The 17,528-nt window shown below is 42.5% G+C and overlaps 1 protein-coding gene across 11 annotated transcripts in view; it reads left to right on the forward strand.

Moving 5' to 3' along the window:
• Nucleotides 1-15,182: 15,182 nt before the first annotated feature.
• JAK2 (Janus kinase 2) overlaps nucleotides 15,183-17,528 on the forward strand; it is a 244,896-nt gene continuing 242,550 nt past the window's right edge. For 10 of the 11 annotated variants that reach the window (XM_082470861.1, XM_082470860.1, XM_082470863.1 and 7 more), the window contains exon 1: nucleotides 15,190-15,329. The gene's annotated coding sequence lies outside the window, so the exon portion shown is untranslated. Of the gene's footprint in view, nucleotides 15,330-17,528 lie in introns of all 11 variants that reach the window. The other variant, XM_082470856.1, reaches the window with a different exon arrangement.

A 17,528-nucleotide genomic window follows, 5' to 3' on the forward strand; every position in this document is an offset into this window, starting at 1 on the left:
CCAGCCTTTTTCAGGCTGGTGAAGAACTTGGTGTGGTGTGATCCTCTCCCATAGCGCCCTCATCCCTACACCCAGAGATTTCTAAAAGCTGAGGGCTCAGGTTGGGCTCACAGGTGAGTGAAGAGAAGAGTGTGGGCTGGACAGGGCCCCTGAGGCATGGATAGGTCTGGGGTGGGGTGAGGGAAAGAGAGAAGAGGCTGCTGGTCACTGACAGTGCCTGGGAGAGACATTCTCTGCATCGTGCAGAGAAGCCTGACCTGTACTCACTTATTGCCTGTGGGATCTCAGTCACCAAAACCCATCTGGACTAAAGGACAAGAACAGCTTCATCTACTCCTTAGAGCTGACCTCACTTGAATACTAAATCAATAGATGACAATTTAATAGAGCTGTTGCTGGACTCAAGTATCTGACATCTCCTAGGAGGAGATTTTTTTTTTTCTGAAGCCACAACTTGCTCCTTGTTGTTCTTTAGGTTATTCTCTTTCAGTAAGAAGGTGGCTTCCCACCCTCTCCCCTCCATGCTCCCACCCTTTGATGAGGCTTGAAAATGCACTCAACAGCTGCTCCCACAATTAGCTGGAAGGGCCCATAGTGTCCAGGTCAGGGGGTCCTCTCAACTTGTAGAGTGAGGACTTAGCAAATGAGGGAGGAGATTATTGTCTTTTCAGAAGAAAACCTCTAGAGGAGAAGTATTTTGAGTAACAGATACCAGTTCATTTTCTGAATCTCTCTCCAGCTGTCTGAGACTCCACCTCCAGTGGAGCCATGTGGCTCTCGGCATGGTGCCTTTCATCTCCATCTTCCGTTAGTTTGCCGTGGAGAACAGGCATTCAAGCTGAGTCCTCTCTCTGTCTGTCTCTCCTAGAGACAGAGATGCCAGGTTTCGTACTTGCTTCACTTCTTGTCTAGCCTTCCACTCCTTTCCCTTTCTTGTGCCCTGGGAGGTAGTGTTGGAGTGTGGGGCTGGCTGTTGGGAATAGAGAAGGACAAGCCCCATGTTCTCCAGGATGGTTACCAGACACACTGCCCAGATAAAGTCTGGGAATGGGGCCTTGGATACCAGCTGTTGTGGGTGCCTGGCTCTCTGCTGGCTCTGCCAAGGCACGTAGTTCTCATCGTCTCTGTGTTCCCACCTTGCAGCCAGTCAATGAACGCCCTCTTCCTCAGATGCTTGCGTCCCTCCAAACTGGGCTCTGAACCCAATTCCACTGGAGATGAACCTAGGCCACCCTACCAGAATTTTCATCTAGCCTTTCAGTTTCCCTAGAGCAAAAGGAAACTGAGAGGGGAGTAGTGGAATAGGAAAGTGGTCTAAGGACAGTTGTTCAGACCTAAATAAAATTACAACCTTGATGGGAGGCAGCGAGTGCAGCACCTTCTGTACCTGCAACCATCAACCAAACAGTGCGTCATGGTTTGGGGACTGGCTTAGTTTCCTAGGGCTGCTGCAACAAAGTAGCACAAATTAGGTGGCTTAAAATAACAGAAACTTATTGCAAACCAATAACCAATCTTATTGGCAGATTTGGTTCCTTCTGAGAGCTCTGAGGGGAGAATCCTTTCCACGCCTCTCTCCTAGCTCTGGTGGCCCTAGGCATTCCTCAGCTTGTAGATGCATCACTCCAATCCTCCATCTTCACATGATGTTCTCTCTGGGTTTCTGTCTTCACATGGCCATCTTCTTTATTATTATTATTATTATTATTATTATTTATTTATTTATTTTTGGCTGTGTTGGGTCTTCGTTTCTGTGCGAGGGCTTTCTCTAGTTGCGGCAAGTCGGGGCCGCTCTTCATCGCGGTGCACGGGCTTCTCATTATCGCGGCCTCTCTTGATGTGGAGCACAGGCTCCAGACGTGCAGGCTCAGTAATTGTGGCTCATGGGCCTAGTTGGCTCCGTGGCATGTGGGATCTTCCCAGACCAGGGCTCGAACCAGTGTCCCCTGCGTTGGCAGGCAGATTCTCAACCACTGCGCCACCAGGGAAGCCAATGGCCATCTTCTAATAAGGACACCAGTCATAATGGATTCGGGGCCCACCCTACTGCAGTGTGACCACATCTTAACCGATTACATCTTCAGTGACTGTAATGCCAGATAAGGTCACATTCTGAGGTACTGGAGTAGGACTTCAACTTATCTTTTTTTTGGGGGGGTTGTTGGGGAGAACACAGTTCAACCCGTAACAGAAATCAAAGGCTGATGGATCTGCAGCGAGTGCACTGGAAGGAGTTGTGGGGTTGGGAGCCCCTGTCAAAATAATGGTCTTTTTAATTCTATAGGGACAGTTCTCTAAAGTCCAAGACTTCATAAAACCTTGTATTTGCTTATATTGCTCCTTTAGTTAGGATTTTGGAGGCAAGGTAATAGAAATGAACTTACATGGGTCAGGGCTGTTTGGATTGAAAGTGATGGAAACCCGATTCTACTTAGCTTAAACAAAGAAATAAGTAAACTGACTTACATAACCAGAAAGTCTAGGAATGGATCTGGCTTTAGTCAGTATAGAATCTAAGGTTCAATGTTTCAGAGGTCTCTCTCTCTCTCTCTCTCTCTCTGTGTCTCTCTCTTTCCCTTCATCTCTTGGGTTTGGCTTTTCTCTGCTGGGTGTCATTCTGCAGACAGGGCCTCTTCACAAAGAAGGTAAAATGGTGGCTGAGTCCCAAATGCACATCATCTCAGTTTAGCCACCTCAGCAGAAGGAATTTCTCTTTCCAACTCCCTGTATCAATCCTGGGGAAGACATTGATTGGCCTTCCTTAGGTCATGTGCTCATACACCAACCAATCATTGTGGTCAGGCAGATAGGGTGCCTTGATTGGCCACCCTAGATCATGTGCTCGCCCTTGAGGGGAGTATCCACGATGGTTTTTCCTACTGGAACCTCATGAAAATTGGGGGAGGAATTCCCCAGGGAAATCCAAAGAGGGTGGTGGGGAAACACATTGTTAGACAAACAATACCTGCTACAATCCACTATATAATTCAAGCTAGCTTAAAGGAAAAAGGGAATTTATTAAAAGGATATAGAGGTGTCTTGTGGAATGTAAGGGCAGGCATACAGCTGGCCTTAGGACCAGGGCCCAGGCAGCTTCATTCTGCCAATATATTTCATTTTTCTCTCTCTGAAGTCCTCCTTTCTTTGCTTAGTCTACCCAGTGGGAAGAAAGTGGTTTCCCTACAACCTCCCAGTTTTTATCTCCTTCATTCCAGGAGCTAGCCTAGTTTAAAATTCCCAAGGAATAAAATCTGATTGGCCCAGCTTGAGTCAATTCCCACCCTCAAACCAATCGATTATGCTCTGGGGGTTAGCGGGGGGAGGTCATACCCTAGAAAAATGGTATACACAGAGGAAAAAGGTCCAGTAAATTCCCAACATATGTCAGTTAATCTTCGAAGAGTATACGAGGTCCCTAGAATCATCCTAAAGATCATTTATTCTAAGACTCATTTTGCAGATGAAGAAATGGAAGCCCCAAAAGGTTAAAGACTCAAGATGTCATACATACACACATAAGCCAGATAATGACTTGGCTAGATCATGACTAGTGCGCAGGTCCCAGAACTTCCATTCCAAGTTTTTCTACAACATCATGTTTAGGCTTAATAAGTCCCATCATTCTAGTCCACAGGGAAAAGTGAGAACAACAATTAAAACCGAAGATGCACACAAAACACTGGCAAACAGGAAACTTGCCTTGCTTCTTCAGAGTCCTTGCTCTTGCTGTTCCCTCTGCCTGCACCTCTCACATCCGACCCTTGGCTTACTTGATTCCTACCCATCTTTCAAAACTCTGCTCAACCATAGCTTGCAGACGGCTATTCTCTTGACCTCTCAAACCCGGTCAGTTCCTACCCTGTTTTATGTTTTTGTAGTACATCTGTTCAGTCCTTCTTTTGTCATTGAATTATTTGTTAGGAAGATTTGTGTAATTTTTTTAGTGGGTACCTGCCCTTGAGTTACAGGTGCTACAGGAACCAAGACTATGTAATATCCTGTGTTCAGCACAATGCTTCAATGGTAGGCGTGTGATGAATATTTTTCAGGAAAACCATTAAGAATGAGAAGAGAAAAACAAGAAAAAGGGAGCCTCTACCTCTACCTTTTCTCTAGGAGGAAAGTTTGCTTCTGAGGAGCTTCAGAAGAGCTAAGGGAATTTTCTGGGACCCTCTAAGCTGTGATAAGCGCTGACTTTGCTTTGGGTGGAAACTGTGGATGCTTCTATTTCCTTGTAAATTAAAATCCTTTAAAAGGTATAGTCACACAAAGAGTACAGTTTATTTGATTTTTCTGAATCTGTTCTTCTTAAATGGGTACTTATAGCCATAAAGTGTGCCACCAGAAACTGGTTAATTTTTTTCAAACCCTTTGGTGCCTAATGTCTCACGTAGTCCTCTTAGCAGCAGCCTCTTGAGGAGTGGGTTACAACTACCAGACAGGGTACCTGCAAGGGTGGACAAGGAAGCTGAGAACCAATAGGACTAGTTTCTGGTCTTAACTCTGAGGCTAAGACAAAAACTGCACCTGAATCTAATCTCTCAGCCCAGTGGCCCCAGGACCTCTGGACTCTGCCATCTGCCCATCACAACTGCCAGGATCTTATTTTTTTATCTTGAGCATTGTCAACCTGCAGATTTAAATAGGCAAATTGGGGGCTTCCCTGGTGGCACAGTGGTTAAGAATCCACCTGCCAATGCAGGGGACACGGGTTCGAGCCCTGGTCTGGGAAGATCCCACGTGCCGCGGAGCAGCTAGGCCCGTGAGCCACAATTACTGAGCCTGCGCGTCTGGAGCCTGTGCTCCGCAACAAGAGAGGCCGCGACAGTGAGAGGCCCACGCACTGCGATGAAGAGTGGCCCCCGCTTGCCACAACTAGAGAAAGCCCTCGTACAGAAACGAAGACACAACACAGCCATAAATAAATAAATAAATAAATTTTAAATAGGCAAATTGGTTCTGAGCTGAATGCACCTCCACAAAGACCTAAGGTTTCCCTGGCTGATGCTTTTCCAATGAGGGTATGAGCATGTATTAGTTCATTTCTTCATTTATAAAAATTCATTGAGCACCTGCTATGTGCCAGGCACTGAGCTAGGTACCAGAGATACAATAATGAACGAGATACACAAATGTTGCTCTCATTGAGCTTACATCTAGTGTGGGAGAGGAGTATTAAGTAATTATAAATTATTCAATTACGATTGTGAAAGTGGTTCCAAGGAAAAAGTACAAGGGGAAATATAGTAGGGAACCCACCTTAATCTGAGGCATGGGTGTGAGGGAAAGAGTAGTGTGAGATTAGGCCAGAAAACCAGGTGCACACTAGATCACAGGGGCCTTGTTGGCTAAGCTTTTCAAGGGCCTACAATTTAATCCCAAATACAAGGAGAAGCCATTGGAAGGAAGTGATATGATCTGATTTGCAAACTTAAAAGATTTCAAAGTCCCCATGGAGAAGGGACTGTAGCAGGCTAAGAGCTGATGTGAGAGACCACGTGCAAAGGCTGTTGGGCTGGGTTGGCTGAGATCCACCCAAACTGCTTTAGGGCATTTGGCCTCCCTTCTGCCCAGCCCAAGTCTGGTGCCCTTTGGCTCCTTTACCAATCTCTAGTTCAGAGAGCTGTGGCTAAGGCAGCATGTTTGGCTTCACCAGATGGCAATAGCACAAGCCATGGCAATTTAGGCAGGAAAGAATGAGTTTGGTTGACATTTTTCAAGAGGACTGTGTATTTGCACCACACACCTAGGCTTTCATGGATTCTTACATCTTGTCCAGTGATATATCCAGCAGAAGGAGATTTAGAACAAGGAATGAGGTGCTTACAAAATCATTGAAAGGGCTGAAGGAGAGGAAGCCACTTGGCTTTTGGTCTCAAGGTCATTCCACTGCAGCTGAGATGCAGACGTCTGCTGACCTGTCAGTCTGCCCCTGTTGTCTGTTAGGCTGTCACTGTTGTCACTGCCACCCACCCACAGTGGAGTGTGGAGTCTGGCCCCTGCCAGCACTCCCACTTGTCAGAGCCCATTTATTGACCTGAAGCTCCATGGAAAGATGGCAGAGTGGAATCGCTTTCTTTCCACTTTGCAAATCTCTCATGAATACACCTAAGTGGCAGAACCAATTCACACCCAGAAGCCTAGCTCTGAGGATACCAGGGAAATATGTTCTCCACTTTCCAACTTCTCCATATAGGAGATAGAGTTTGAGAAAGCCAATTTAAGTATCCAGCCTGGAAGGCAGGCCAAATCTGCATGATTTCTGCCATCTCTTTTTTAAATTGAGGTATAATTTTCAAATAAAAATGCACAGGTTTTGGGTGTACAGTTTGATGTTTTGACAGATGCATGCATTCATGTATCCTACACCCAAATCAAGATACAGAACATTTCCATCGTGCCAGCCTGTTGCCTTATGTCTCTTTTCAGTCAGCCCTTTCCACCTCCCACTCAGAGGAGATCACTACTCTAATTTCATCAATTTGTTTTGTCTGATAATCACAAATCAATATTGCCTGTTCTGAGACAAAATAGATAGAACCATGCAATATGTATTCTTCTGTGTCTGGCTTCTTTTGCTCAAAGTAATATCTGAGAGATTCAACCATGTTAATGTAACAGTAGTTCTGTCCATTTTAGTGCTTAGAAGTATTCCATTGTATGAATATATCATAGGCGTTCACCATTTGATGTATGTTGACATTGTTTCCAGTTTGGACTATTATAAAAATAGCTGCTTAAGACTATTTTTTTAAAATAAACGTGCCTGGTATTTCTGATGCAAGTGGACCACATTTTGAGAAGCACTGCTCTAATGCAGAAAACTGATGGTTAGAAAGGTTAAGTAAATCGTCCAAAGCCCTGTAGCCAAGAAGCCCTTGATGCCAGAGCCCAGGTTCTTCCTTCTTGCAGAATAGACCTTAACATAGCAGGGAGACCTTCAGGACTGAAATGGAATTCTTCCATGACAGAGTCAGAGAAAGGCCTTGAAAATAAGGCATATGTTTCAGTTATCAACTGCTGCATAACAAAACAGCCAAAACTTTGGCTTAAGCAATAATTATTTTTTATGATTCTGTGGCAAGGCTGGGAGGTTCCTCTGTTGGTCTTACCTGCGCTCTCCTGTGGCTGCATTTAGCTAGGAGGACCACTCGATGCTGGGCTCAGCTGGGCTTCTCTCTCCAGGAACTTTCATCCTCAAGGAGTCTGGACCAGGCTTCCCCACATGGCAGTGGCAGTATTCCAAGAGACAAAGCTGCAGTGCTTATCAAGCCTGTGTTTGCATCGTGTTTGATAATGTCCACTGGCCAAAACCAAGTCACATGGCCAAGCTCAGTTTCAATGTGGGAGGGAGCTATCCTGCGGAATGGTGTGATTCTTTGGGGATCATTAATGTAACAGTCTGTCATAGCCTGGAAGTTTATCTTTCAGAGGCAGTGGGGACCTAGAGAGGGTAGAACTAGGGAGTTAATAATAGAGGATTAAAGAAAATTTCAATGGAGTCAGAAAAGGTCAAAAGAAGTACTCTATGAAGGGAAGGCCAGTGTTCTTCCTAGTCGTCTCTGTGGCCCCCACAGCACTCAAGGCAGAGTTTGACACATGGTAGGCGCTCAGGAATATTTTCTAAATTGAATCAAAGTATCTTTGGTACACTGAGGTGTTAGAACCTAGAGGAAGGATGGCTAAATGATAATGCACCAAAAGAAGCCAGACTTCTTTTTTGAATTGAAGTATAGTTGCTGTACAATACTATATAAGTTACCGGTGTACAATAAGTGATTCAGAATTTTAAGGGTTACACTCCATTTATAGTTATTATCAAATATTCTGTATTCCCCGTGTTGTATAGTATATCCTTCTAGCTTATTTTATACCTAATAGTTTTTACCTCTTACTCCCCTATCCCTGTATTACCCCTCCCCTCTTCCCTCTTCACACTGGTAACCACTAATTTGTTCACTATATCTGTGAGTCTGAGAAGCCAGACTTCTTAAGCACTGAAGGACAAGTGCTAACAGGAGAAAAAATTAAAACTGTGAAATGAAGACAGACATGATAGAGAACATGCACACAAACTTGTTCCATAAACAAACTGTATGTCCACCATTTCAACCAATGTTTATTATTCCTAGATGCTATGCAAAGGACTGGAGTTGTGTTTCTCAAAATGTGGGTCACCAGAGCATGTGGTATACACCCATATAGTTGGTTAGAAATGGCTGCGAGAGGTATCTAAGTGGATGGGGCTAAGTTAATGTTCTTTGTTCCATGATCTTTCCAGAACTTGTAGGGGGATCTGGAAGTCACTGTCCACCCCAACAGGGGACAGCAGATATGTGTGCCCTAACCATACCATCTTACTCTCATCACTTCAGTGCAGGACGGAACTTTCAACTGCCAGCACCTGAATGTTCTGTCTGAGGGCTCTCTGTGGCCATTCCTCAGCCAAAGACTAACAGATGTTGGTGTAGAATATTAAAATGAAACTAATTATTAATTATAAATCTACAGAGAGGCAAAGAGTGCCTATTATTCCACGAATCAAAATACAAGTTCTGCTGAAAATACAAAATACTACAGTCTTGCTAATGTTCTTCCACTCAGAAAAGTTCAATGAAGATTAAGAACCACCTCCGTCCTTGCATTTCTGAAACTGCTTCCAAGCTAGTCTTCTGGCTCCAATCTTGTTTTCCTCCAACCCACTTTCTGCACATGAGTGACCTTTGAAATATAAACATGATCATTAAGCTTTGTGAGAACAGAGATGATGTCTATCATTCTCTACTGTGACTTCAGTACCTAGCCATGCCTGCCCATAGTGGGTACCCAGTAAATATTTATTGACTAGATATTATTGGAAACTTCCAACTCATGAACAGATTATATCCCAAACAATTTCTCTTGTAAGGAGGTCCTTTGGAATTTGGAACACGTTTAGCCTCACAAAGATAGGTGGTTTTTAGCTTGTCAGACTAGCTTATAAAAACCAAGTTCACCCATGATGTAGCTTAACCCTAGTCCCAGCTTTCCTGGTTCCTTTGAGCAGGAGAGCATACAATGAAGGAGGAAAGAAGAAGAAATGAAAGAAGGATAGGCCTTAGGAGTCATTTGGAATTGGATAAGTTATCATTAACATCTTCCTTTTTCACACTTCCACTTTTGCACTTCTCTGTCACTGTATGAATGCCTCCTCTGCATCTGTTCCCCGCCAGACACTCCCCCAGCTACAGCAACCCTCCCTCACCCAGGGGCCTCTTACTCCTCACACTTCTAAGCACAGTCCTATCCCCTGAGTGCGAGTCATTTCAGGTATTAAGAGGAAAGTGGTCTGATTGAGCAAATTCACGTTCCAGATGAATGTTTAATAGTTCTGTAATCTTCCTAGAAATATATCCAATTTTCTAAAATCAGCTTACATTAAATCAATCTCTAGCGGAATTCACTGTAACAAGATAAAATGAAAAAAAAATATGGTGAAAAATATTTTGGAGCATGTATATTCTCACCAACTCTTAAGCCTTTTTTCAGATTCTCCCCTTAGGGTTAACTATCTGGATTATTCTGGATTGTCATAACTTTGTGTGCTTTAAAGATCCCTCCCTGCCTCTTAACCCCCATGCCTGTTCCCACAGGCTGGGTTAGGGAGGGGACATTTAAGTGAACACAGCCACAAGTGGGACAGTCTATAAAGTGGAGCCTTATTCATTGGCATCCCTGATGGCTTTGCCCAGCAGTGTGCACCTTTGACATCACTCTGCCTGTGGGAACACTAGAACCAAGCCTAACATCAAACTGTGGTCAGTACTCAAAGAGCAGAAACAGGAACAATGGGAGGGAACTTCTAACTGGACAGTCTGGGGTTTTCCATCCTAACATTTGTATCCTCTTTAATTCTGTGTTATTCAAATACATTTATATTTGGCCACGGCAAAGAACTCTGTGACCAGGGGATTTCTGCTTTTACAGCTGTAGGGAAGAAATTGGATTAGAAAGGATCAAAGTAATATTTACCCAAGGTCACACAGCTATTTAGAAGAGAGCACTTTTTCTACCTCTTAATCCTATGTTATTTTGTTCAAAAGTAGATGCTTCATATCACTTAAAATATAAGGGTTCACTTAATAAGCTTGAAGTTTAGCTCTTCACTCTTGAGTCAGAGAAAAATAATAAATTTATATTTGCAGCTTTTTCCCATTGGCCTGAGATAGCATTTCTCAAAGTATGCTGTACCACTTAACACTAGTTAATTTTAAAAAGGGTTTCAAATACAAAATTCTACTGTCTTCCATCTTACAGACTTATAATACACATTAGCATATTAAAGGTTCTGGGAAGTCCTGCGACAAATAAAATCAAAGTTTGTTGAAATCAGCAACCCCCAAATTTATTTGGTTAAGAATTACCTTCCTTCCATCCTCCCTCCCTTCCTTCCTTCTTTCCCATAAAACAGGATTATCAAGTAATACACTTTGGGAAATATTGGATTGAGGTAAACAGAATGAAAAATCAATCTACAGCAGGCCAATAATTTTCTTCTGAGATCAAGAACTTTCTTATTGCTTTGGCTGTGTCTGTACTGTGAACAGCGTGACCAAATGATAACACTGAGGTGTATAGTCAATTTGTATCCTTGGGAAGGCTTTGACTTAACTTAGGATATCTATATGCTGTCCTTTCACTGCATAAAAGACCCCTTGGTGGGTGGTGAACGGGGGTACGTAAGGCAGATCAGCAGGTGAGATGTGTTTCTGTTGCTTTATGGTAAGTTTTGAAATTCAGTAGTGAAGTCCTCCAACTTTGTTTTGCTTTTTTTTCTTCAAAATTATCTTGGCTATTCTAGAATTTTTTTCATTTGCATATACATTTTGAAATTAGATTGTCAATTTCTGCAAAATATAAGCCTGGTAGGATTTTGATTGTGATTACATTGAATCTGTTGGTCAATTTGGGGAGGGCTGAGGATACTGTGTTTTCCAATCCATGAACATGGTTGTCATATTGTGGTATAACAAATATTTACTTGGTTTCTGTCCCTGGTTCCTGGCACAAGAACTTCTACAGAGGGATGAGTGTCTTTTTGCATGCTAATGTGATGACTGGTGGCGGTGGGGGGGGGGGTGGCCCTAGATAGCTTCAAAATAGGGATTTGTTGCCAGAAAGACCAACACATGATTAGAGGGTTGAAACTTTCAGCCTCCCCCCACCTCTGTCTGACTTCCCAGGAGGGGAGAGGAACTGGAGATTGAGTTAATCACCAATGGCCAATGATTTAATCAGTTACGCCTATTTAATGGCATAAAAGCCCCTCAACTAAGGGGTTTGGAGAGCTTCCAGGTTGGTGAACACATCCATGTGCCAGGAGGGTGGCACACCCCAACTCCCTGGGGACAGAAACTCCTGTACTAGGGTCCCTTCTGGACCTCGACCTATTTACCTCTTCATCTGGCTGTCCATTTGTATCCTTTATAACATTCTTTATGATAAACTGGTAATAGTAAGTAAAGTGCTTTCCTGAGTTCTGTGAGCCATTGTAGTAAATTATCAAACCTAAGGAGGGCTTCAAGTGGAACGACCAATTTATAGCAAGTTGGTCAGAAGTAGGGGAGGCCTGGGACTCTGATTAGTGTCTGAAGTGGGGGCAGACTGAGCCATAAGCTGTAGGGTCTGATGCTAACTCTGGGTATTTAGTGTCAGAATTGAAGTGAATCATTGGATACCCAGTTGGTGTCTGAAGAGTTGGAGAATTGGTTGTTGGTGTGGAAACAAACCAATACACCCTCCTTTCTTCTGACTTTGTGCTTGAGTGATTTCATCTACTCCAGTGGCTTCATCTATCATCTATATGCTTATTCCTCTCAACCTTTCATCTCTAGTCCAAATCTCACTCCTGAGATCTAAATATATGTATCCAACTAACCGCCTACTTGATATCTTCACTTAAGATAGATTCCAAACAGACCAGCTGAAGCTAGAAGAGAGACTTTTAGCTACAGTTCACTGAGGGAGAGGCCGATTTGACATGGAGTTCAGCTAAGTTAATTGATAAAATAAACAAATCAGCACAATTCAGAGGAATATAGCAGAATCAAGAGCCTCTACAATGTTCATAGTGTCCACGTAAAATCCAAAATTTTTAGACACATAGGAAATGTTATTCCATACTCAAGAAACAAAGAGAATCAATGGAGACTAACCTTAAAATGACTCAGATGTTGGATTTGGAAAATAAATGTTTAAAAGCAGCTATTATAAATATTATAACAACAAATAGAGATAGATGAAAATATGCTCATTATATCATATATAATGATATATATGCTCAAAATCTCACTAGAAAAATAGAAATTATAAAATAAAACAAAATGGAACTTCTAGAACTAATAAATGCAATATCTTAAATAAAAATTTACTGGAAATATTAATAGCAGAATAGAGATAGCAGAAGTCAGTTAACTTGAAGATACAGCAAATATCAGACACCAGGGTAAAACTGGTAAACAATGAGGCTCATCTGGGTAGATGTCCACTAGTATAGACTTCAGGTGCAGTATGATCAGGGCTTTCAATCCATTTCTCTTCAACTGTCTTGGCTCTTTCTTCTCATATGTTTGTCTGTCCTGAGGCTGGTTTCCCTCATGGTTACAAGATGGACGCCAATAATAACTACAGCTTCTTTTCACATTCAGCAGGTAAGTGACACTGGTCTCTCTTAAAGCCAAGAAAGAATTTTCCCAGAAGTTCTTCAGCAGCCGTCTACTTGTGTCTTATTGGCTGAAAGTCAATCATATACTCATTCCTGAACCAGTCACTGGTTGGCTTATACTAATAATTAGTTCACCTCTAGGGTCACAAGTTATGCATGAGGAAGGAGTAGATACCCGAACAAAACTGAGGTTCAGTTAGAAATGATGAAGGGGAGAACAACGATGGATTCTGGCAAGACAACTGACAATATCCACTTCCCTGTGCCTTATTTTTCTTGCTCATGAAAGAGTGATAACGATCATACCTGCTTCAGAGGATTGACGTGAGGATTAAAAATGCAAATTCTCAGTACATGGCCCAGCACATAGTAAGACCATAATAGATGTTAGCTATATTCATAATCAGTGTTTGTTTGTGTGGTTTCTGTCTTTGGTATCATGCCCAGAAAAGTCTTTCCCTCCCTAATATGATATATTCACTCATATTTCCTTTGATGGTCTTATGTTTTACATTTAAATCTTTTTCAAATTTTATTTTATTGTGGTAAGAACATTTAACATGAGATCCACCCTCTTAAATTTTTAATTTTATGATACAGTATTGTTAACTTAGGTACAATGTTGTACAGCAGATCTCTAGGGTTTATTCATTTTGTTTAATTGAAACTTTATACCCACTGATTAGCATCTCCCCATTTCCTCCTCCCCCAGCCCCTGGCAACCACCATTGCACTCTATGATTCTATGAATTTTACTATTTTAGATACCTCATTCAAATGGAATCATGCAGTATTTGTCCTTCTGTGGCTGGCATATTTCACTTACCGTAACTTAGTTAAACTCACACAGCCAGAAAGTGTCTGAATTAATATTTGAATCCCAGTAGTCTGACTCAAAAGCCTGAAAATTTAACGGAATATGATACAGAATAGTATTTACTGTGTATACTGTTTATTTCTTGAACATAGGGGTGTTGAGAAAGCCAGCTGAGTTATTGTATGTACAAGTGCTTTGTAAACTGTAAAGGACTACGTAGTGTCGGTGAGCAGGGATTCACCTCACTGCTTGCCAGGGTATAACAAGGAAGAGCAGCCAACATCCAGCCCATGATTGCCCAGCAGCCTCCTCTCACCTTTCTTCCTCCGACTTCTTTCGGTCCCTGTCGTTTAAAGTGTGAAAAAAAATGTGATGAGAACACTAGATAGATAGATAGACAGATAGATAGATAGATAAAGTGTGCTGCTCAGTTGCCCACATGGAATCCCCTCAGCTAATCCAGCAGTACAAGGTGCCTCCCCAGTCCTGCCAAAAAACTCAGCAAAAAGCCTGCTTCCTATTCTCTGGGGGTGAAAGATGAAAGAGACAAACAGTAGCTCTCAGTCACTTGGTAATTAATTGGCCATTTCTTCTTTCTCTCCCACTCTTTTTTCCAGCAGGTAGACAAACATGGTTAACCTTTACAGCTTGACTAGAGTTGGATGTAGAGGCAGATGTTTAGATAATTACTAATGTAAGCCAACGTTTAGTTTAAAATTTTATAGGAAGGAAATATTTGTAAATACAATATTGCCTTTGCTAAAGAGTTCAGAATATCACATTCGGTAACACTGGAGGCCATCCACTCCTTCATCATGTTCTGTCCATAGGCATTCTCCAAAGTATTTGTGTGTTGTTGTTTTTTTTTAGAAATTTTTTTTCTTATAAATTTATTTATTTTTGGCTGTGTTGGGTCTTCGTTGCTGCGCAAGGGCTTTCTCTAGTTGAGGCGAGCGGGGGCTACTCTTCCTTGCGGTGCGCAGACTTCTCACTGTGGTGGCTTCCCTTGTTGCAGAGCATGGGCTCTAGGCACGCTGGCTTCAGTAGTTGTGGTTCACGGGCTCTAGAGCTCAGGCTCAGTAGTTGCAGCGCACGGGCTTAGTTGCTCTGTGGCATGTGGGATCTTCCCGGACCTGGGCTCGAACCCGTGTCCCCTGCATTGGCAGGCGGATTCTTAACCACTGCGCCACCAGGGAAGTCCTCAAAGTATTTGTTTTGACTTATTGCTCCTAAAGCGTGAAAGCAATAGAAAACCTGCTCAGTTCTAAATTCAAACTTCTGTGGTTGACAAGACTTGGCATGGTGAAGAAATGGATCCCTGACAAGAATGGCGGATGGGAATTTCCAAATCTGCTGCATTCCAGTGGATGAATGAATAGTCAGGAGTTATGAGTGGCTCCCCAATGGGAAGAAAGCTGTTGGGATTACTGACCACAAAAAGGAAAATTTCAAAATTTCCAGTTATTTGTCACTTTAGATTGCTTTCTGTCTTTGGAAAATCCATTCTTACCAGCACTAAAGGCAATTTCTAAGGAAAAAAGGGGAAAAAAAGGAGATGCCACTTTGGAAGATGTCATTGCTTCATCCTTCAAATAGCCACATGGGGGAATGTGCAGCAATTTCCTTATTAGGAAATTCTGTCCTGTGCTTCTCTACATGCAGACTGGAACTCTCCTGAGAGCTAGACTGACAAACCTATTACCTGACGGAACTTTGCTCATGTGGGCTCCGAGGAAAAGTTGCCTAACTCAGAAGTCAGCAAATCTCACGTGTGTTTCTGACTGAGCTCCAAACCCTGAGGCAAAGCAGGTAAGTGTTCGACTCACAAGCTCTTTGTTTTCTTATTCTTAACACATTTGTCCACAGGTGATTTCATAATATAATGGGGTTATCTAATTAATAACTATGATGTACATCTCTTGGAAAAAATAGTCTATATGTATAGGACATTATTATTATTGGTGTTGGGATTAAGTCTCATTACTTAATAAATATTAGTAAATTAAGAAAAAGTGTGCAGTTCGTACTATAGGCATAATGTAATACTCATTTGAAAAATCTTTAATTTGAATAATTGCTTGAAAAGGCTACTACTTTAAGATTAGATTCACTTTACTATTGTAACCTAGAAAATTGAGAGAAGTTTTCATAACCTAAGAATCACATACCATCTCTGAATGATCACATATTTTAAATAGCTTATTATAAGTGAAGTGTCATTGTAAATTGCTAGAGATCACTAGCCAGTTCCAAAGGTAGATGCTTTCCCGGAGTATGTCTAATTGCCAGGCTATTGAAGGGGAAGCTGTTGGATCTATTCATTTCATTAAAAAATAATATTTATTCTGTTTTCTAATTAAGAAGCAATACATGTTCATTGAAGAGCATGAGAGAAACATTAAAAAACATGGAGGAAGTAAAATAAGGATCACCTATAAGCCTTAGAGATAACTCCTATTCATATTTTGCTATTAACATTTGTCTTCCGGTCAGTATTTTCCTATCTTTCTAATTGTCTTTAAACTTACACAAGAAATATATGCTGGGACTTCCCTGGTGGCGCAGTGGTTAAGAATCCGCCTGCCAATGCAGGGGACACGGGTTCGAGCCCTGGTCCAGGAAGATCCCACATGTCGCAGAGCAACTAAGCCCGTGCGCCACAACTACTGAGCCTGTGCTCTAGAGCCCGCGAGCCACAACTACTGAGCCCACGTGCCACAACTACTGAAGCCCACATTCCTACAGCCCGTGCCCTGCAACAAGAGACGCCACCACAATGAGAGGCCCGCTCACTGCAGCAAAGAGTAGCCCCCGCTCGCCGTAACTAGAGAAAGCCCGCATGCAGCAACGAAGACCCAATGCAGCCAAAAAATAAATGAATAAATAAATTTATTTTAAAAAATACATGCTTATCATAAAATTTTGAGACAATATAGACAAAATGCAGAAGTCACCCTATTATAGGCTGAATTGTGTCCCCCCAAATTCATATGTTGATGTCTTAACCCCTAGTACCTCAGAATGTGACTATTTGGAGAAAGGGCCTTTAAAATGTGATTAAGTTAAATGAGGCTGTTAGGGTGGGCCCCAATCCAATCAGACTGGTATCCCGTCTGAAAAAGCCACGTGAGGACGCAGCAAGAAGGTGGCTATGCACAAGCCAAGGAGAGAGGCCTCAGAAGAAACCTGTGAGCACCTTGACTTCTAGCCTCCAAAACTGTGAGAAAGTAAGTTTCTGTTGGTTAAGCCACCCAGGCTGTGGTATTTTGTTACAGCAGCCCTTGCAAATGAATACACACCCTTTACCCTCTGTCCTACTGTTCTCCCCAGGGGTAACCATGACCAACACTGTTCTTCCAGACCTATTTCCTATGCTTTTTCACACACAGAGTCGTATATAGGAAGTTTCTTTGTTGGGCTTGTACTTTAAATATTGCTCTGTTGACTTGCTTTTTTCATTTAACAGTACATCATAGACAGCTTTCCACATCAGTACACATAGAGAACTACCTACCACATTCTTTTTTTTTAATAAATTTATTTATTTTATTTTATTATTTATTTTTGGCTGCGTTGGGTCTTCGTTGCTAAGTGCAGGCTTTCTCTAGTTGTGGCGAGCAGGGGCTACTCTTTGTTGCGGTGCGCGGGCTTCTCATTGCAGTGGCTTCTCTTGTTGCGGAGCACAGGCTCTAGGCGTGCGGGCTTCAGTAGTTGCAGCACGCTCAGTAGTTGTGGCTCACAGGCTCTAGAGTGCAGGCTCAGTAGTTGTGGCACACGGGCTTAGTTGCTCCGCGGCATGTGGGATCTTCCTGGACCAGGGCTCGAACCCATGTCCCCTGCATTGGCAGGCGGATTCTTAACCACTGCACTACCAGGGAAGCCCAGAGCACATGCATTTAAAATTTGAAAGCTGTTTGTCAAATTGCCTTCTACAAAGGACTAACCAATTTCCAGTCCTATTGACATATATGAGACTCTCTGTTTCCCCATTAGGCTTTTTCTTTTCTT

This window comes from Balaenoptera physalus, assembly GCF_965194825.1.
Source record: "Balaenoptera physalus genome assembly, chromosome: 7".
Taxonomy (NCBI): Eukaryota; Metazoa; Chordata; class Mammalia; order Artiodactyla; family Balaenopteridae; genus Balaenoptera; species Balaenoptera physalus.